This window comes from Cupressus sempervirens, chromosome 3 (genome assembly GCF_028749045.1).
Source record: "Cupressus sempervirens isolate cs-2001-9-10 chromosome 3, ASM2874904v1, whole genome shotgun sequence".
Lineage (NCBI taxonomy): Eukaryota > Viridiplantae > Streptophyta > Pinopsida > Cupressales > Cupressaceae > Cupressus > Cupressus sempervirens.
In genome coordinates, this window is record NC_143120.1 from 933,333,055 (window position 1) to 933,357,580 (window position 24,526).

Consider the following 24,526-nt stretch of genomic DNA (forward strand, 5'->3'; position numbering starts at 1 on the left):
TCTTCTTTAAGTTCTAGATTATGGTTTGGTGTTGCTGCTTCATCATCACTTACATCATCAAGATGTGCTCCTCTCCTTTGGGCTATCTCCACAGCATCTAATCTGGCTGTAATTTGTCTCAACTAATCTAATATAACATCATCAATATTTCTTCTACTATGAACCATCTTTAAAAATCAGGTTCCTGCAAGATCGTAACCCTCTGCAAGTTATAGGTCAAATCCGTAAATTTACCACCCTACAACAAAATATAAATTAGGGTTCTACATGATCCAATCTCCACAAGGATCAACATTAAGCTCTGATACCAACTAAAGATAGGTAAAGGATGAATAACTAGGGCCAAAGGCTTACCTAGCTATCCAAACCACCCTGCAAGAGTTAACACGATGGAAGAAAACATAAGGAACAACAACCAAAGGAGGAAGTGGAGAGAAATACTTTTATTGATTCATCAAAACATCTTCATACATGCCCAATTGTAAGGCCTTCTAGGTTATAGCTAATTAAAAATACATTCACATTCAAAAATCCAACTGCAAATTCACACTTTTAGTTCTATTCTTAGAATTTCTCTTTTTCAAAAACTTGCCTAACTCTAAGCCTAAAGTCTCTATATATACTTGCCAAAATGGCTTATAGATTATTCTAGAACATTACATAATAGAAGGCTGGCCCAACAATGGTCTAGACACATCCCAAGAAAAGATCTTAACATAAATGTCATGATCAAAATAAATCTCATAAGTCAGTTCATAGAAATCACATCCAAATGCTGACACTTGGCATTCACTAGGTAACTTGGCACATGAAGAATCACTTGGCATACACTAGGTAACTTAGCACATGAAGGAATTGCTAGGCACATAAAGGAATTGCTAAAGTAACATGGCACATGAAAGAGTTTCTTGGCACATGAAGAAATTGCTAGGCACCAACTTGCAAAATGAACAAAAATGAGTAGGATAACAAGGCAACCCATGATGCTCCTACACTAGTTGTGTAGTTACTTTTAATGATAAAAATTGAAATTTTTTAAAAGTTTCCCTTTTAGTAGCAAAAGGTGTGAAATTATGAACCTTATGTCTTTGTATAGGTCATATTATTCCTTCTACTTTAATTATTTAAGAGAAAAATGAATGTTATGGAACAATTGCTATAGTTTAGTAGGGAGAATAAATAGCTAATATAAATTTTGATATAGTGTTGTGACACAACAAAATTGGACACATGAGTGAGAAAGGTATGAAAATACTTCATTCAAAGAAAATTTTACCAGGTTTGAAATGTATTAATATGGATTTTTGTGAGAGTTGTGTGTATGAAAAATAAAAGAGAGTGAGTTTTGTGAAGAATGGGAAGAAAAATAAAAAGGAGAAATTAAAGCTTGTGCATATTGATATATGGGGATGGGCTCAGGTATCTTCCCTTGGTGGCTCTCATTATTATGTTACCTTTATTGCTGATGCAACTAGAAAAGTATGGGTTTATTTTCTTAGACAAAAATGTAATGCCCCGCCAAGGGATCCAACGAATTAACCTAAAATTTTCACTAAGTTTAGAAACAATTTTTTTTCATGATAGTAAACATCACATATAACTTATGCACAATAAGGGAAGCAATAGCATTGTCCATTTGAAAGTAAACATAACATAAATAATAGATTACATTCTTTAAGATCCCTTAACGTTGAATCACATACATGAATCCATCTAGTACAACATCCTCATGAAATGATAAGTCCAATGTTTATACATTACATTTCAAATGCTCATTCATCCACTGTACATGTCACAGGGTATGACAAGCTCAAAAATATACATACATAGCATAAGGTACATCATCCTATTCTAATCCATGATACATCAAAGTAGAGATAATCACATGATACAACATCATAGAGAACATATACATCCATCATAAAGATCAACATAATAAACTAAGTGCACGGTTCCTCCCAACCGTCAATAGCATCATTAGACCATCGTGGATCCTAGCCATCCCTCCGTGCGTAACATTCCAAATCACCGAAGAGATCATCATTATTACTTAGTAGGAATGTCACTCCTACTAAATACAACATCATATGTAGAACTAATCTAACATGCAAATAAAAGCATAAGATAACATCATCTAACATATACTAATCATCAATGAAAAAGGATACATATCCACCATCATGAAGGACGCATCAGCCACGATGTCTTAATGAATCTCAAATGACAAGAGTGGAAAATACACTACCACTAGACCGCATGGTACCTAAGTGGTCCACTCCCACCGTGCTGAGGAGATAATCTCAAGTCCCAAGTAGGCTATCAAAATCACATAGCACATATCTCTATAAGTCTAGGAATCCTAAAAGTACACTAACTCAAAGGTTCCAAACACAAAATTTGACATCTAATCCCAGAGGCACACAATGACATGTAGAAACCTACTATGCAAGCGAGAAAGTGTCATCGCAAATTATCACATACAAGTTACCCTAGCAACCTCTTAGGGCCCCGACCCCCATTGCAAGCCACTTCCCGTCACTACATGCAGATATCCTACCCTAATGCTCATGGACTCATAAATCTCAAAATTATAAAAGATAATCCATAAAATCATCAAATATGCATAAAAGCATCAAATCTCCATGAGCTAACATCCATAGAAAATCATGAACACAATAGCTCTCTATTGGCAGCTGAAGTATCACTAATAATCAAATATCCAATGGTTCTCAATAACCAAAATATATATATCTCAATCATACTAATCGAAGACTCCAAAAATGGTTGAGTCAAACATGTCACATCATGACATCATCAAAATAAACCCACATTACAGTGCCATCATGGCGACTAGAAAAATAACCAAGGATAACTGATCGATGACCAAAATAATGGTTAAGTCAAGTGTCTCATACATAAGAATCTCAGCTATAACAATCAGTAATCACAACCAATACATAGAGCATTATATCACCTAACCATGGTTGGGTTCATAAAGATCGAGATTAAAACATCATCATGTCACCACAATCACATAACCCCCAAGCCTCTGGTAAACGTCCTATACTGGTCAACACTAGTCAACCCAAAACCCAAAACAGTAGCATTAAGAATAGACAATGTAAACACACGTTTTGGTTTGGCTAAGTTTACAACTTGAATTTAAATGTAGAGATCTCAATTTATGTTTCCAAGTTAAGAGAAGGAATTTGAAGGAACATTTATATATGAATAAAAATCCATTCTTTAATTATAATTTCAATCCAAACGTTCCCCTTCCAAATCCATTTTTAATAAAATAATTAATTTTAATCATGAGCCTTTGATATATACCAATTAACAAATTCATAATTATAAAACATATAACTATATTTACATATTATATACATACTTATATATATATATATATTAAAATATATACATATAAATACATATATGAATATATAAATTATTTATCATTTAACAAAATCGATTTAATGAAATTTGATTAATGCCAAATCGAATATGGCAAACCTTTTTTTAAAAAAAACAACACACACATTATTAATATAACCGCCGGTACGCAGGACCCTACAGTTGGAGGGCCTGCGACGTCAGTGGTACTGCGTACAACTGTCGTCGCAGTACCTGCGAAGGGGTACGCTGCGTCTGCAGTGGGGTGTGGGTCTTGTCTCGCCCCGACTTAATGCTTAAAAATGTTTATTCTTTTAACAATCACTACGCGATTTTCATTTGTGAAAAAAGTTTATTAGAACATTTCCACCCACGGGTATGTTATCTGATTTTTTTACAAACATATATATATATATATATCTATACAAAATTAAAATATCACAGCATATGAGCATATATACATACATACATATATATATATATACATATATATATATATATACATATATATATATATACATATATATATATATATATATATATATATATATATATATATATATATATATATATATATATGCTCATATGCTGTGATATTTTAATTTTGTATATATATATATATAATTGCATATATATATATATATATGTATGTATGTATGTATGTATGTATGTATGTATGTATAAACAAATTGACAATATATGAATACAAACTTCAATTTTCAGAATTCCTCCATAGACCTTTAATCTCCAAAAATTTCCAATAATTAATCTAATGGGTTTGACTATAAATTTCAACCCTAGCCCCGTTTTTTTTTTAGATCCATGCATATAAAAACTCTCAAATAAATTAATCTACCCATATTGAGAATGCACAGTAAATTATGCAATTCTTTAGAAGACATATGGAAGACACGAAGAAGACACGAAATGCATGATGCGGAAATAGCATAAGTAAAAACACAAGAATCTACCCAAATTTTGATGCTAAATCGCTCTTCCTCAGAAAACCTGCAGAGCAAGCTCCCTTCTTCAGAATTCTCAAATCCTCCAATGCTCCAATTGCACTCCAAACGCTATCACTAAGCTTCTAGGAATGCCTGAATATAAAGAGCTTTCAAGAAACATCTAGAATGCTTCTAGAAACAGCTAGAAGGTGTCACCAACTAAGCATGGGTCTTTTCCAACCTTTTTGATGAGCCATAGGGTTGTAGACATCATGTGCTTAACTGATGCACTAACCTCCAATTTGTTGACACTTGAGAAATAGAAAAGTACGTTAATTCTCATGCAAGCTTATAACTCCAATTCACTTTTTATATAATTTCCATTTAAATATTTATAACTTTCATTTTAATTCTAACTTTTATTATTATTATTTATTTATTACTTTATTATTATTTTATTATTATTATTAATTTTAATTTTCTAATTTTCTTTTATTTAATTCATTTTTCTCAATAATTCACATTTAATTAATTACAATCAAAATATCAAATAAAATGATATTTTATATTAATTTTCTCAAATAATTAATTTATTAATTAAATCCATTTATTAAGACTTAATTAATAGAAAATTCACCATAGACCTCCAAGATAAAATATGAAAATCCATCATAGAGAAAATCACTCAAAATCAGTCTAAAGGGTTAAAAATCACAAATCATGTCATCCGACACATTCGGTGGGTAAAATATCCAGATACTTGTCCTACCTCACTAGGACAATTGGCTTAAAGGTTTGGGATTTGGACTTGAGAATTTATCTCCCTTCTCTTATCATTGAGATAGTATAATAGGGTACGCTCATCCTGGCAATTTAGGGAAGTCGATCCCCGGTACTTGCAACCTGCAGAAAAACCATGCGTGTACATAAAATATATATATAATGCTAAGCTAAACAGAAAATGGCAAGAAGTGGTGCATCGTGTAGATCTTGACTAAGCAGGTGACTACAACTCCCTTCCTTAACCACATCAGAAATGCCATATAGTAAGAAAACACGCACACCATACACATGCGAGTATGGGGTAAGTATCTATAATAAAACACATAAGATAATAAACCATCCATCTAATCATCAATAATAACTGAAAATAGTATAATGATCATCATGTATGCATGAAATGTAAAATCTAATTGATCTTATCATATAACCACTGAATCCATAACATAATGTCTGATAGTGTCAAAACAATACCACTAATCCATCAACATAAAAATAGTCTATTATAGTATGATAATAACAACAATGTTCAGAAAATATGTGAACGAGGGTAGGCACTACATCCACCCCCGCTTGGGTTAGGCTTACTCCTGGAAGCCTGCAAACAAGTAGGGATATAACTCCCTCAATCTAGCTTCATCCTCCCAAGTAGCCGAAGAATGATCAGTAGGGCCCCATTGGACCCTTACCTGCTCGATGGTTCGACCCTTGAGGGTCAACTCCCACTGCTCCAGAATATGAACTGGCTCAAAAGCCAGCTGCCCATCCTCTACCTGCAACGCATTCCAATCAAGAACATGTACAATATCAAGAATATACTGTCGAAGCACTAAAACATGGAAAACATCATGAATGTGAGCTAGGCTGGGTGGTAGAGCAAGACAGTATGCAACTGGGCCAATCCTTTCTAGAATCTCGAATGGTCCCACAAAATGAGGTGCTAGCTTAGAACCCTTTCTGTACCAGATTGGACTCTTTCACAAACACACTCTCAAGAAAACCTTATCACCCACAACAAACTGCTTATCAGTCCTATGAGCATCGACATACTTCTTCTGCCTATCCTGTGCTGTAGTCAAGTGCTCACAGATATGCACTACCTGTTGCTCCATATCACGAAGCACCTCAAGACCCAACAGGATGTGATCCTCAAGACTGTCCCAACTCAATGGTGTATGACAAGGATGTCCCTATAATGCCTGAAATGGTGCCATACCAATAGAACTATGATATCCATTGTTGTAAGCAAACTCCACTAATTAGAGATAATCCTCCCAATGTGTCTGCCTATCCATCACATACATTCATAACATATCCTCCAAAACCTAATTCAACCTCTCTGTCTGACCATTAGTCTCTAGATGATATGTCAAACTAAAGTTTAACTGCACTCCAAGCTCATGCTGTAGCGATGTCCAGAATGCAGATGTGAATACAGGATCCCTGTCAGAAATGATCTTTCTAGGAATACCATGTAATCTCACAATATCACGCATAAAGATATTAGCTACAGAAGCTGTTGTGTAGGAAGACCTAATTGATAAAAAATGTGCCACCTTAGTCAACTGATCAACGGTGACCATGATAGCATCATGACGTCGAACTGTCATAGGTAATCCCACAATGAAATCCATGGAGATGATATCCCACATCCAAGAAGGAACGAGATTAGGCTGCAAAAGTCTAGCCGGGTGCTGATGTTCTGCCTTAACTCTTTGGCACTCAAGGAACCTAGCCACAAAATCAAAAATATCTCGCTTCATCCCAAACCAAAAGAAAAAATGTCTCAAATCAGCATGCATCTTCTTGACACTTGGATGTGTTGAGTAAGGTGTACGATGGGCTTCTGCCAGTATCAAGGTGCAAAGCTCATCTAAAAATGGCACATAAATCCTCCCCAAATGTCTCAAAAGACCATCTGATTCTCAAACGTAACCTGCAAACTTACCTTCCAAAGATCTTCCTCAATCTATCTCTCTGCACACTTCCTGATACCAGGAATCCATAGGAAGTGCCTGAAGAATCCGACGCCTCAAATCCACACTAAGAGTCATCGATGATAACACATGTCTCCTATGACTCAAAGCATCTGCCACCACATTCTCCTTATACTGAATGTACTTAATCTCAAAATCGTACTCGCATAGAAACTCCATCCATCGCCTTTAGCGAGCATTCAAATTAGGCTGAGTAAAAATGTACTGAAGAGTACGATGAATGCTATGTAGCTCAAATCTGTGCCCCAACAAGAAATGTCTCCACCTTGTCAAAGCATGAACTACTGCTGCTAACTCAAGATCATGTGTAGGATAATTTAACTCATGATCCTTGAGCTTGCGTGATTCATACGCAATCACCTATCCATTCTACATCAATATTGCCCCAATCCCTTCAAGAGAAGCATCTGTACATACCATGAAATCACCTTTTGGATTAGGTACAGCTAGAATCGGTGCACTGGTCAAAAGATCCTTGAGCTTCTTAAAAGCTTCCTCACATTTCTCTGTCCATACAAAATTCTTTCCTTTCCTTTGATGAGAAGTGACAGGATGTGCTATCCTAGAGAAATTTTGGACAAATTTGTGATAATAACCAGCTAAACCCATGAAACTATGAATCTCTGACACATTAGTCGGTGTCGGCCAATCTATTATCGCCTGAATCTTTGCAGGATCCACTGAAATACCATCACCTAAAATAACATACCCTAATTACTGAATCTCCAATTTGAAGAATTCACACTTAGCTAGATTAGCATAAAGCTGATTGTCCCTTAAACACTGCAATACCAACCATAGGTGTTCCTCATGCTCCTTCTAAGTCTTAGAATATATCAATATATCATCAAGAAACACAAGTACAAACCTGTCCAGATAAGATCAGAACACACCATTCATTAAACTCATGAAAATCGATGGAGCATTAGTCAATCCAAAAGGTACCATTGTGAACTCATAATGCCCATAACGAGTTCGAAAAGCAGTCTGGTGAATATCTGCTTCCCTAATGCAAAGCTGGTCATATCCTGAATTAAGGTCAATCTTGGAGAATATTGTAGCTCCCTTGATCTGATCAAATAAGTCATCAATCCTAGGTAAAGGATACCTGTTCTTAATAGTCACCTTATTCAACTATCTATAGTCAATACAAAGGCGCAAAGAATCGTCTTTCTTCTTCACAAAGAGCACTAAAGCTCCCCATAGTGATACATTAGGTCAAATGCTCCCTTTGACTAGAAGTTCCTCTAGCTGAAGACGTAGCTCACCTAATTCTTGAGTAGTCATGCAATAAGGAGATTTAGAGATAGGCTCCACTCCAGGAATCAGATCAATACTAAAATCAATGTCCCTCTTCGGAGGCATGCCTAGAATCTCACTTGGAAAAACATCCGTGTACTCCTGCAAAATTGGGTGATCTAAAGTCTTCCTCATGCAATCTTCCTCATCAAGATTATTTACCATAAAAACAAATATCTAACATCCCTTACAGAAATTTTGCTTCAATTGCAGAGCAAAAATCATCTGCAGAGATATAGGCCTCAGTATCCCAACTATCTGCACATCATTCCCTTGGTCATCCTGGCACATAATAATCTTCTTCCTACAATCTATACTGGATCTATGAGATCCAAGCCAATCCATGCCTAAAACCACATCATAGGAACCAAGGGGTATGACACGAAGATCCACTGCCATATCAAAGCTTCCTAAGCTAAGCCCACACTTATGAACTACAGAGTCTGTGGAGACCTTAATACTTGAGGCTAGTTCTACTTGCCAACCATGATATTGCTTCATTGCATCCAGCTTACACTTAGAAACTATAGATGATGAAATAAATGAATCTGTGGCTCCTGAATCAAACAATACTGAAATAGATATACATCTAATCGCACCTGTGGTCTCAACCACTGTTCTTTTATGATCTGCCTAACGCTGCTCAACCGCTGCAAAAACTCTATGAGCTCTACTAGCATAACCAACTATAGGCTCTAAAATGGTAGGTCTAGGTCCTGAAAACTAAGGTGCTCGCTGAGGATACTGGGCTACATAATGTCCAATCTGACCACATGAAAAGCATTCCGTATTTTTTCCAGAACCTCTTCCCAAAGGTGGTACATTTGATTGCTGGCGACTGTTCCTGCTAACAAAAAACTGGCTACTCTGAGCTGGTTGATTGGTTTGATTCTATTTATTGCATTGAACATTATGGTTGTTCTTGGTGTTAGAACCTTTACCACCACCTTGAGGTTTAGAATTTGTGCCCTTTTGTTGCTGTGTTTGCTGAGACTGCTGCTGATACTATTTCCCCTTAGAGAAAGAAAACATCTTGTTATCACCTAAATTGTAGTTGCTTTTAGATCCTAATGCTGCTGGTGCTCCTACAAGACCACCTTGACCAAGGTTGACACTTTGCTCAACAAGGATCACGATGCACTGCATCCTTGAGGGTTTTTTGGCTCAAATACCTTTATAACCCCAATAATACGATTATTCAAACCCCTAATAAAATGTTGTGTCAACTGAGCTAAATTTTCACTGAACCCTGAAAAAGGCATACGCTCATACTCGGTCATTGACAAAGTGTACTATCTGAGATTATGAAATTCATCAGCCCTTTTCTGTTTCCATTCCTTTGGCAAGAATTGTTCATGAAAACTCTCTAGGAATAATTCCCATGTGACACTGCTCACATCGATTCCCAACTTCTTCTCCTCAATCGTCCACCAAGTGGCCCCAAAATTCTCTAGATTAGTGATCGCAAACCTTGCCTTAGCATTGCTGTCGAACTCTTGCATGGCAAAAATCTTGTCAAGAGAAATAAGCCATTGCTCAGCCACATAACCAGAACCTTGACCATTGAATGGCTTAACCTTGGATCTTGAAAGATCCTTCATTTGAGTGGACACAATGGACCTCTGGCATTCCTTCCGAGGACTTCTAGATCTGGGTCTATGCTCCTGTTCCATCTGATGCACTTTAGGCTATTCTTGGATAGGAGGTAGACATTCTAGAATAGTCTACATCATTTGTCTCAAATCAACCTCTTCAGACTCAGCTTGGTCCTCTCTATGAATCTCTTCATGCTGCCTACTAGAGTGCTCTTCCCTACTCTCTACATGAACTGATCCCTCATGGGCAGACTCATGGTCACTGATAGTTCTGGAATGACCACAACCTCTACCACGACCTCTACCACAGCATCTAACAGAAGACCTAGTCCTAGATACCATCCTACAACAGTACAAGGTACTAGGTTCAGTTCTATGTCTAGGTTTAAGTAAAATTTCCAATTTTGAAACTAAGTGTTGAAGTATGAAAAAAAAATACTCTAGTAACAGTTTGAGTCCTATTTTAGTTCACCTAGATCAAGTTTGGAAAGTTATACTTAATAGTTCATAGTCCTAGTTGTTCCTGAATACCCAGAGCTCCCAATGTAGAAACTCGAGCTCTGATACCAAATGTAATGCCCCACCAAGGGATCTAAAGAATTAACCTAGAATTTTCACTGAGTTTAGAAACAATTTTTTTTCATGATAGTAAACATCACATATAACTTATGCACAATAACAGAAGCAATAACATTGTCCATCTGAAAGTAAACATAACATAAATAACAGATTACATTCTTTAAGATCCCTTAACGTTGAATCACATACACGAATTCATCTAGTACAACATCCTCATGAAATGATAAGTCCAATGTTTATACATTACATTTCAAATGCTCATTCATCCACCATACATGTCACAGGGTATGAAAAGCTCAAAAATATACATACATAGAATAAGGTACATCATCCTATTCTAATCCATGATACATCAAAGTAGAGATAATCACATGATACAACATCATAGAGAACATATACATCCATCATAAAGATCAACATAATAAACTAAGTGCACGGTTCCTCCCAATCGTCAATAGCATCATTAGACCATCGTGGATCCTGGCCATCCCTCTGTGCGTAACATTCCAAATCACCGAAGAGATCATCGATATTACTTAGTAGGAATCTCACTCCTAATAAATACAACATCATATGTAGAAGTAATCTAACATGCAAATAAAAGAATAAGAGAACATCATCTAACATATACTAATCATCAATGAAAAAGGATACATATCCACCATCATGAAGGACGCATCAGCCACGATGTCTTAATGAATCTCAAATGATAAGAGTGAAAAATACACTACCATCCGACTACATGGTAACTAAGTGGTCCACTCCCACCGTGTTGAGGAGATAATCTCAAGTCCCAAGTAGGCTATCAAAATCACATAGCACATATCTCTATAAGTCCAGGAATCCTAAAAGTACACTAACTCAAAGGTTCCAAACACAAAATCTGACATCTAATCCTAGAGGCACACAATGACATGTAGGAACCTACTATACAAGCGAGAAAGTGTCATCGCAATTATCATGTACAAGTTACCTTGGCAGCCTCTTAGGGCCCCGACCCCCATTGCAAGCCACTTCTCGTCACTACATGCAGATATCCTACCCTAATGCTAATGGACTCATAAATCTCAAAATTACAAAATATAATCCATAAAATCATCAAATATGCATAAAAGCATCAAATCTCCATGAGCTAACATCCATAGAAAATCATGAACACAACAGCTCTCTATTGGCAACTGAAGTATCACTGATAATCAAATATCCAATGGTTCTCAATAACCAAAAAATATATATCTAAATCATACCGATCGAAGACTCCAAAAATGGTTGGTTCAAACATGTCACATCATGACATCATCAAAATAAATCCACATTATAGTCCCATCATGGTGACTAGAAAAATAACCAAGGATAACTGATCGATGACCAAAATAATGGTTAAGTCAAGTGTCTCATACATAAGAATCTCAACTATAACAATCAGTAATCACAACCAATACATAGAGCATTCCATCACATAACCATGGTTGGGTTCATAAAGATCGAGATTAAAACATCATCATGTCACCACAATCACATAACCCCCAAGCCTCTGGTAAGCATCCTATACTGGTCAACACTAGTCAACCCAAAACCCAAAACAGTAGCATTAAGAATACACAATAAAAACACACGTTTTGGTTTGGCTAAGTTTACAACTTGAATTTAAATGTAGAGATCTCAATTTATGTTTCCAAGTTAAGGGAAAGAATTTGAAGGAACATTTATATATGAATACAAATCCATTCTTTAATTATAATTCCAATCCAAACGTTCCCCTTCCAAATCCATTTTTAATAAAACAATTAATTTTAATCATGAGCCTTTGATATATATCAACTAACAAATTCATAATTATAAAACATATAATTATATTTACATATTATATACATACTTATATATATATATATTAATTAAAATATATACATATAAATACATATATGAATATATAAATTATTTATCATTTAACAAAATCAATTTAATCACATTCGATTAATGCCAAATCGAATATGGCAAACATTTTTTAAAAAAAACAACACACACATTATTAATATAACTGTCGGTACGCAGGACCCTGCAGTTGCAGGGCCTGCGGCGTTAGTGGTACTGCGTACCACTGCCGTCGCAGTACCTGCAATGGGGTACGCTGCATCCGCAGTGGGGTGCGAGTCTCATCCCACCCCAACTCAATGCTTAAATTTTTTTATTCTTTTAACAATCGCTACGCGATTTTCATTTGCGAAAAATGTTTATTAAAACATTTTCGCCCACGGGTATGTTATCCGGTTTTTTAACAAACATATATATATATATATATATATATATATATATATATATATATTATATACATATGTATCTATATATATATATATATTATATACATATGTATCTATATATATATATATATATATATATATAAATATATAAAGTATTTATATATATATGTATGTATATATATATAAATATATACAGAATTAAAATATCACAAAATATGAGCGTATATATATATATATATATATATATATATATAATTGCATATATATATATATATATATGTATGCATGTATGTATGTATGTATGTATGTATGTATGTATGTATAAACAAATTGACAATATATGAATACAAACTTCAATTTTAAGAATTCCTCCATAGACCTTTAATCTCCAAAATTTTCCAATAATTAATCTAATGGGTTTGACTATAAATTTCAACCCTAGCCCCTTGTTTTTTTAAGATCCATGCATATAAAAACTCTCAAATAAATTAATCTACCCATATTGAGAATGCACAGTAAATTATGAAATTCTTCAGAAGACATATGGAAGACACGAAGAAGACAGGAAATGCATGATGTAGAAATAGCATAAGTAAAAACACAAGAATCTACCCAAATTCTGATGGTAAATTGCTCTTCTTCAGAAAACCCGCAGAGCAAGCTCCCTTCTTCAGAATTTTCGAATCCTCCAATGCTCCAATTGCACTCCAAACGCTATCACTAAGCTTCTAGGAATGCCTGAATATAAAGAGCTTTCAGGAAATATCTAGAATGCTTCTAGAAACAACTAGAAGGTGTCACCAACTAAGCATGGGTCTTTTCCAACCTTTTTGATAAGCCATAGTGTTGTAGACATCATGTGCTTAACTGATGCACTAACCTCCGTGTTGTTGACACTTGAGAAATAGAAAAGTACTTTAATTCTCATGCAAGCTTATAACTCCAATTCACTTTTTATATAATTTCCATTTAAATATTTATAACTTTCGTTTTAATTCTTATAACTTTTATTATTATTATTTATTTATTACTTTATTATTATTTTATTATTATTATTAATTTTAATTTTCTAATTTTCTTTTATTTAATTCATTTTCCTCAATAATTCACATTTAATTAATTACAATCAAAATATCAAATAACATGATATTTTATATTAATTTTCTCAAATAATTAATTTATTAATTAAATCCATTTATTAAGACTTAATTAATAGGAAATTCACCATAGACCTCGAAGATAACATATGAAAACCCATCATAGAGCAAATCACTCAAAATCAGTCTAAAGGGTTAAAAATGACGAATCATGTCATCCGACACATTCGGTGGGTAAAATATCCAGATACTTGTCCTACCTCACTAGGACAATTGGCTTAAAGGTTTGGGATTTGGACTTGAGAATTTATCTCCCTTCTCTTATCATTGAGATAGTATAATAGGGTACGCTCATCCTGGCAATTTAGGGAAGTCGATACCTGGTACCTGCAACCTGCAGAAAATCCATGCATGTACATACAATATATATATATATATATATATATATATATATATATATATATATAATACTAAGCTAAACAAACAATTGTAGGAAGTGGTGCATCGTGTAGATCCTGACTAAGCAGGTGACTACGACTCCCTTCCTTAACCACATTAGAAATGCCATACAATAAGAAAATAAACACACCATACACATGCAAGTATGGGGTAAGTATCCATAATAAAACACATAAGATAATAAACCATCCATCTAATCATCAATAATAACTGAAAACAGTATAATGATCATCATGTATGCATGAAATGTAAAATCTAATTAATCTCATCATATAACCACTGAATCCATAACATAATCTCTGATAGTGTCAAAACAATACCACCAATCCATCAACATAAAACTAGTCTATCATAGTCTGATAATAACAACAATGTCCAGAAAAGATGTGAACGAGGGTAGGCACTACCTAGAATTTTCACTAAGTTTAGAAATAAATTTTTTTTTGAAAATAAATACCATATATATAACTCATGCACAATAACGGAAGCAATAGCATTGTCCATCTAAAAGTAAACATAACATAAATAACAGATTACATTCTTTATGATCCCTTAAAATTTAATTACATACATGAATCCATCTAGTACAACATCCTTATGAAATGATAAGTCCAATGTTTATACATTACATTTCAAATGCTCATTCATCCACTGTACATGTCATAGGGTATGACAAGCTCAAAAAAATATACATACATAGAATAAGGTACATCATCCTATACTAATCCATGATACATCAAAGTAGAGATAATCACATGATACAACATCATAGAAAACATATACATCCATCATAAAGATCAAACATAATAAACTAAGTTCACGGTTCCTCCCAACCATCAATAGCATCATTAGACCATCGTGGATCCTAGCCATCCCTCTGTGCGTAACATTCCAAATCACCAAAGAGATCATCGGTATTACATAGTAGGAATGTCACTCTTAATAAATACAACATCATATGTAGAAGTAATCTAACATGCAAATAAAAGCATAAGATAACATTATCTAACATATGCTAATCATCAATGAAAAAGGATACATATCCACCATCATGAAGGATGCATCAGCCACGATGTCTTCATGAATCTCAAATGATAAGAGTGGAATATACACTACCATTTGACTGCGTGGTACCTAAGTGGTCCATTCCCACCGTGCTGAGGATATAATCTCAAGTCCCAAATAGGCTATCAAAATCACATAGCACAAATCTCTATAAGTCCAGGAATCCTAAAAGTATACTAACTCAAAGGTTCCAAACACAAAATCTGACATCTAATCCCAGAGGCACACAATGACATGTAGGAACCTACCATGCAAGTGGGAAAGTGTCATCGCACTTATCACGTACAAGTTACCCTGGCAGTTAGCTAAACTCCATGGGTCCATACTGATTTCATGCGGCCACTAGTATCCTCTCATACTGATGTAGGAGCATCCAGAGGTATAAGGGCAATCCTATGTCACCCAAAAAAAAAATATACTTAGACTTAGTTTCTATTTCATGTGTTTTCATTTTTGGATACCCTTTTGGGCCAAATAAAGGTTCCAATTCTCACAGTTCCACTATCAGTGTTAGAAAATTTTGAAAAAATAGGAGCATGCAATTTGGCCATCATTTTGGTGACCTAGAAGGTGTGAATTGGCCAGATGAATGTAATTGTGATTTAGAGCATTCTAGAAAAAGAATCAGGTCAAAAGGCCCCACGGTTTGAAAGTTATTGCAATTTTTTGAATGTTGGAGACTTCCTAAGAATGCTTCAAAGTTAGGTTAGGGGCATTAAATGATGTCAAAAGGTGCCAAAAAATGGGGGACGAGTGAAGCTGGTCCATAGGGCTATAGAGCGCTTCGAGAGCTTTTCGAAAATGTAAACGGTTCGTCAATCGGAGCTACGGTTCAAAAGTTATGCTCCCAAAAGTTTGGTTACCATTTCTAGATTCTTCTAGATTTGTGCCAACTTCTACCGCAGCTTTCGGAACCTTCTATTTGGTCAGTGGATGCCTACTAGCACTTTCTAGAATGTACTCCTAGTCCTTAACCCTCTGAGGTCTATTTAAGGATATTTCTAGCATTGTAAAAGGCAGTTCGGAGTGGAGTTTGAGAGGAGGTACTGTAAGGAGAAATTATCTCCAGATTTATGCTATTGTAAGCCCTTAGGGCATGTTTTGAAGTTTATTTTCCTGTACTGTTGTACTAGCTTATTTTCTCAGTTAATATAATTTTCCCTTTTCTGTTGTGTCCATTTTGTCTTGGGTTGTGTCCCCATCACATACTGACAAGGCATACTATGGAATGTAAGGTCGCAAACATGTGTCTCACTACTCCCATCCTAGCCTGTACAAGCACTTAGGGCATGGGAGAGAAAAAAACACTTATCTTTTCAAGTTCATTCAGTTAGTATTAGGTGTGAATGTTATCACTTATTAATCCAACTTATAATGAGTTACCCTAGCAGCATCTTAGGGCCCCAACCCCCATTAAAAGCCACTCCCATAACTACATGCAGATATCCTACCCTAATGCTCATGGACTCATAAATCTAAAAATTACAAAAGATAATCCATAAAATCATCAAATATGCATAAAAGCATCAAATCTCCATGAGCTAACATCCATGGAAAATCATGAACACAACAACTCTCTATTGGCAACTAAATTATCACTGATAATCAAATATCCAATGGTTCTCAATAACCAAAATATATATATCTCAATTATACTGATCGAAGACTCCAAAAATGGTTGAGTCAAACATGTCACATCATGACATCATCAAAATAAGTCCACATTATAGTCCCATCATGGTGACTAGAAAAATAACCAAGGATAACTGATCGATGACCAAAATAATGGTTAAGTCAAGTGTCTCATACATAAGAATCTCAACTATAACAATTAGTAATCACAACCAATACATAGAGCATTCCATCACATAACCATGGTTGGGTTTATAAAGATCGAGATTAAAACATCATCATGTCACCACAATCACATAACCCCCAAGCCTCTGGTAGACGTCCTATACTGGTCAACACTAGTCAACCCAAAACCCAAAACAGCAGCATTAAGAATACACAATGTAAACACACATTTGATTTTGCTAAGTTTACAACTTGAATTTAAATGTAGAGATCTCAATTTATGTTTCCAAGTTAAGAGAAGGAATTTGAAGGAACATTTATATATGAATACAAATCCATTCTTTAATTATAATTTCAATCCAAACATTCCCCTTCCAAATCCATTTTTAATAAAACAATTAATTTTAATCATGAGCCTTTGATATATACCAATTAACAAATTCATAATTATAAAACATATAATTATATTTACATATTATATACATACTTATATATATATTTATTAAAATATATACATATAAATACATATATGAATATATAAATTATTTATCATTTAACAAAATTGATTTAATCAAATTTGATTAATGCCAAATCGATTATGGCAAACATTTTAAAAAAAAAACAACACACACATTATTAAAATAACTGCCGGTACATAGGACCCTGCGGTTGCAGGGCCTACGACATCAGTGGTACTGTGTACCACTACCGTTCTAGTACCTGCAACGGGGTATGCTTCATCCGCAGTGGGGTACGGGTCTCGTCCCACCCCGACTCAATGCTTAAAAATGTTTGTTCTTTTAACAATCAATATGCTATTTTCATTTGTGAAAAACATTTATTAAAACATTTTCGCCCACGAGTATGTTATCCAATTTTTTTTAACAAACATATATATATATATATATTATATACATATGTATGTATATATATATATATATATATATATATATATTATACACATGTATGTGTGTGTGTATATATATATATATATGTATATGTATATATATATGTATGTATATATATATATATATAAATATATAAAAAATTAAAATATCACAGCATATGAGCGTATATACATATATATATATATGTGTGTGTGTGTGTGTGTGTGTGTGTGTATGTATAAACAAATTGACAATATATGAATACAAACTTCAATTTTCAGAATTCCTCCATAGACCTTTAATCTCCAAAAATTTCCAATAATTAATCTAATGGGTTTGACTATAAATTTCAACCCTAGCCCCGTGTTTTTTTTTTTAGATCCATGCATATAATAACTCTCAAATAAATTAATCTACCCATATTGAGATTGCACAGTAAATTATGAAATTCTTCAGAAGAGATATGGAAGACATGAAGAAGACAGGAAATGCATGATGCAGAAATAGCATAAGTAAAAACACAAGAATCTACCTGGATTTGGATGCTAAATCGCTCTTCCTCAGAAAACCCGCAGAGCAAGCTCCTCCCTTCTTTAGAATTCTCGAGTCCTCCAATGCTCCAATTGCACTCCAAATGTTATGACTAAGCTTCTAGGAATGCCTGAATATAAAGAGCTTTCAGGAAACATCTAGAATGCTTCTAGAAACAGCTCGAAGGTGTCACCAACTAAGCATGGGTCTTCTCCAACCTTCAAGATGAGCCTTAGGGTTGTAGACACCATGTGCTTAATTGATGCACTAACCTCCGTGTTGTTGACACATGAGAAATAGAGAAGTGCATTAATTCCCATGCAAGCTTATAACTCCAATTCACTTTTTATATAATTTCCGTTTAAATATTTATAACTTTCGTTTTAACTTTTATAACTTTTATTATTATTATTTATTTATTACTTTATTATTATTAATTTTAATTTCTAATTTTCTTTTAATTCTTTTTCCTCAATAATTCACATTTAATTAATTATAATCAAAATATCAAATAACATGATATTTTATATTAATTTTCTCAAATAATTAATTTATTAATTAAATCCATTTATTAAGACTTAATTAATAGAAAATTCACCATAGACTTTCAAGATAAAATATGAAAACCCATCATAGAGCAAATCACTCAAAATCAGTCTAAAGGGTTAAAAATCATGAATCATGTCATCCGACACATTCGATGGGTAAAATATCCAGATACTTGTCCTACCTCACTAGGAAAATTGGTTTAAAGGTTTGAGATTTGGACTTGAGAATTTATCTCCCTTCTCTTATCATTGAAATAGTATAATAGGGTATGCTCATCCTGTCAATTCAGGGAAGTCGATACACGGTACTTGCAATTTGCAGAAAAACCATGCATGTACATACAATATATATAATGCTAAGCTAAACTGACAATGGTAGGAAGTGGTGCATTGTGTAGATCCCGACTAAGCAGGTGACTATGACTCCCTTCCTTAACCACATTAGAGATGCCATACAATTAAGAAAACACGCACACCATACACATGCAAGTATGGAGTAAGTATCCATAATAAAACACATAAGATAATAAACCATCCATCTAATCATCAATAATAACTGAAAATAGTATAATGATCATCATGTATGCATGAAATATAAAATCTAAATGATCTCATCATATAACCACTGAATCCATAATGTAATGTCTGATAGTGTCAAAACAATACCACTAATCAGTCAACATAAAACTAGTCTATTAAAGTCTGATAATAAAAACAATGTCTAGAAAAGATGTGAATGAGGGTAGGCACTACATCCAACCCCCCTTGGGTTAGGCTTACTCCTGGAAGCCTACAAACAAGTAGGGATATAACTCCCTCAATCTAGCTGCATCCTCCCAAGTAGCTGAAGAATCATTAGTAGGGTCCCATTGAACCCTTACTTGCTCGATGGTTCGACCCCTGAGGGTCAACTCCCACTGCTCCAGAATATGAACCGGCTCCAAAGCTAGCTGCCCATCCTCTACCTGCAATGTATTCCAATCAAGAACATGTACAATATCAGGAATATACTGCCGAAGCATTGAAACATGGAAAACATCATGAATGCAAGCTATGCTGGGTGGTAGAGCAAGACGATAAGAAAACCGGCCAATCCTCTCTAGAATCTTGAATGGTCCCACAAAACAAGGTGCTAGCTTAGAACCCTTTCCGTACTGTATTGGACTCTTTCGCGAACGCACTCTCAAGAAAACCTTATCACCCACAGCAAACTGCTTATCAGTCCTATGAGCATTGGCATACTTCTTCTACCTATCCTGTGTTGTAGTCAAGTGCTCATGGATAAACGCTACCTATTGCCTCATATCACAAAGCATCATAGGACCCAACAGGATGCGATCCTCAAGATTGTCCCAACTCAATGGTGTATGACAAGGACGTCCATATAAGGCCTGAAATGGTACCATACCAATAGAACTATGATACCTATTGTTGTAAGCAAACTCCACTAAGTAGAGATAATCCTCCCAATGTGTCTGCCTATCCATCATATACATCCGTAACATATCCTCCAAAACCTGATTCACCCTCTCTGTTTGACCATCAGTCTCTGGATGATATGCTGAATTGAAGTTTAATTGTGCTCCAAGCTCATGCTACAACGATGTCCAGAATGCAGATGTGAATACAGGATCCCTATCAGAAATGATCTTTCTAGGAATAGCATGTAATCTCACAATATCACACATAAAGACATTAGCTATAGAAGTTGTTGTGTAGGAAGACCTAATCGGTGAAAAATGCACCACCTTCATCAACCGATCAACGGTGACCATGATAGCATCATGACATCGAACTGTCATAGGTAATCCCATAATGAAATCCATGGAGATGATATCCCAATTCCAAGAAGGAATGAGATTAGGCATCAAAAGTCCAGCCGAGTGCTGATGTTCTGCCTTAACTCTTTGGCACTCAAGGCACCTAGCCACAAAATTAGCAATATCTCGCTTCATCCCAGACCAAAAGAAAAAATGTCTCAAATCAGCATGCATCTTCTTGACACCTAGATGTGCTGAGTAAGGTGTACGATGGGCTTTTTCTAGTATCAAGGTGCAAATCTCATCTAGAAATAGCACATAAATCCTCCCCAAATGTTTCAAAAGACCATCTAACTCTTGAACATAACCTGCAAAATTACCTTCCAAAGATCTTCCTAAATCGATCTCTCTGCACACTTCCTAATACCAGGAATCCATAGGAAGTGCCTGAAGAATCTGACTCCTCAAATCCACACTAAGAGTCATCGATGATAACACATGTCTCCTACGACTCAAAGCATCTGCCACCACATTCTCCTTACCCTGAATGTACTTAACCTCAAAATCATACTCGCATAGAAACTCCATCCATCGCCTTTGGCGAGCATTCAAATTAGGCTAAGTAAAAATGTACTGAAGAGTACGATGATCGCTATGTAGCTCAAATTTGTGTCCCAACAAGAAATGTCTCCACCTTGTCAAAGCATAAACTACTGCTGCTAACTCAAGATCATGTGTAGGATAATTTAACTCATGATCCTTGAGCTTGCATGATTCATACGTAATCACCCATCCATTCTGCATCAATACTACCCCAATCCCTTCAAGAGAAGCATTTGTACATATAATGAAATCACCTTCTAGATTAGGTATAGCTAGAATTGGTGCACTGGTCAAAAGCTCCTTGAGCTTCTGAAAAGCTTCCTCACATTTCTCTGTCCATACGAACTTCTTTCCTTTGCTTTGAAGAGAAGTGATAGGATGTGCCATCCTAGAGAAATTTTGGACAAATCTACGATAATAACTAGCTAAACCCATGAAACTACGAATCTCTGACACATTAGTCAGTGTTGGCCAAACTATTATTGCCTGAATCTTTGTAGGATCCACTGAAATACCATCACCTGAAATAACATGCCCTAAATACCGAATCTCTGATTTGAAGAATTCACACTTAGCTGCATTAGCATAAAGTTGATTGTCCCTTAAACACTGCAATACCAACCGTAGGTGTTCCTCATGCTCCTTCTGAGTCTTAGAATATATCAATATGTCATCAAGAAACATGAGTACAAACCTGTCTAGATAAGATCGAAACACACCATTTATCAAACTCATGAAAACCAATGGAGCATTAGTCAATCCAAAAGGTACCACTGTGAACTCATAATGCCCATAACAAGTTCGAAAAGTAGTCTTGTGAATATCTGCTTCCTTAATGCAAAGCTGGTGGTATCCTAACTTAAGGCCAATCTTGGAGAATACTGTAGCTCCCTTGATCTGATCAAATAAGTCATCAATCCTAGGTAAAGGATACATGTTCTTAATAGTCACCTTATTCAACTGTCTATAGTCGATACAAAGGTGCAAAGAACCATCTTTCTTCTTCACAAAGAGCACTAGAGCTCCCCATGGTGATACACTAGGTCGAATGCTCCCTTTGGCCAAAAGTTCCTCTAGCTAAAGACGTAGCTCACCCAATTCCTGATTAGTCATGTGATAAGGAGCTTTAGAAATAGGCTCCACTCCAGGAATCGGATCAATACTAAAGTCAATGTTCCTCTTCGAAGGCATGCCTAGAATCTCACTTGGAAAAGCATCTGCATACTCCTACAAAATTGGGTGATCTAAAGTCTTCCTCATGGAATCTTCCTCATTAAGATTATTTACCATAACAAGAAATATCGGACATCCCTTACGAAAACTTTGCTTCAATTGCATAGCAAAAATCATCCATAGAGATATAGGCCTCGGTATCCCAACTATCTGCACATCATTCCCTTGGTCATCTTGGCACATAATAATCTTCTTCCTAAACTAAGCCAACACTTATGAACTACAGAGTCTGTGGAGACCTTAATGCCTGAGGCTAGTTCCACTTGTCAACCACGATCTTGCTTCATCGCATCTAGCTTACACTTATAAACTATAGATGGTGAAATAAATGAATCTGTAGCTCTTGAGTCAAACAATACTGAAAGAGATATACCTCTAATAGCCCCTGTGGTCTCAACCACTATTCCTTGATGATTTGCTTGATACTGATCAACTGCTGCAAAAACTCTATGAGTTCTACCTGCATCACCCACTGTAGGCTCTGAAACGGTAGGTCTAGGTCCTAAAAATTGAGGTGCTCACTGAGGACATTGAGCTACATAATGTCCAATCTAACCACATGAAAAGCATTCCATATTTGTTCCAGAACCTCTTCCCATAGGTGGTACATTTGATTGCTGATGACTGTTCCTGCTAACAAAAGACTGGCTACTCTGAGCTAGCTAATTGGACTGATTCTGTTTATTGCGTTGAGCATTATGGTTGTTCTTGGTGTTAGAACCTTTGTGACCACCTTAAGCTTGAGAATTAGAGCTCTTCTGTTGCTGTGTCTATTGAGACTACTACTGATATTGTTTCCCCTTAGAGAAAGAAAACTTCTTGTTACCACCTGAATTATAGTTGCTTTTAGATCCTGATGCTGCTAGCGCTCCTACAAAACCACCTTGACCAAGGTTGACACTTTTCTCAACTAGGATAGCTCGATGCACTGCATCCTTGAGGGTTTTTTGGCTCAAATACCTTAACTCCCCCAATAATACGGTTATTCAAACCCCTAATAAAATGTTTTGTCAACTGAGCTGAATTTTCACTGAACCCTGAAAAAGGCATAAGCTCATAAAACTTATGCTCATACTCGATCACTGAGAAAGTGTACTGTATGAGATTATGAAATTCATCAGCCCTTTGTTGTTTCCATTCCTCTGGTAGGAATCGTTTGTGGAAACTCTCTAGGAATAATTCCCATGTGACACTGCTCATATCGATTCCCAACTTCTTCTCCTCTATCATCCGCCAAGTGACCCCAAAATTCTCTAGATTAGTGATCGCAAACCTTGCCTTAACATTGTTGTTGAACTCTTGCATGGCAAAAATCTTGTTGAGAGAAATAAGCCACTACTCGGCCACATAACCTGAACCTTGCCCATTGAATGGCTTAACCTTGGATCTTGAAAGATCCTTCATTTGAGTGGACACAATGGACCTCTGGCATTCCTTCCGAGGACTTCTAGATCTGGGTCTATGCTCTTGTTCTGTCTGATGCAATTTAGGCTGTTCTTGAATAGGAGGTAGATGTTCTAGAATAGTCTGCATCATCTGCCTCAAACTGACCTCTTCAAACTTAGCTTGGTCCTCTCTACGACTCTCTTCCTACTATCTACTAGAGTGCTCTTCCCTGCTCTCTACATGGGTCGATCCCTCGTGGGCAGACTCTTGGACATTGATAGTTCTGCCACAACCATGGTCTCTACCATGGCCTCT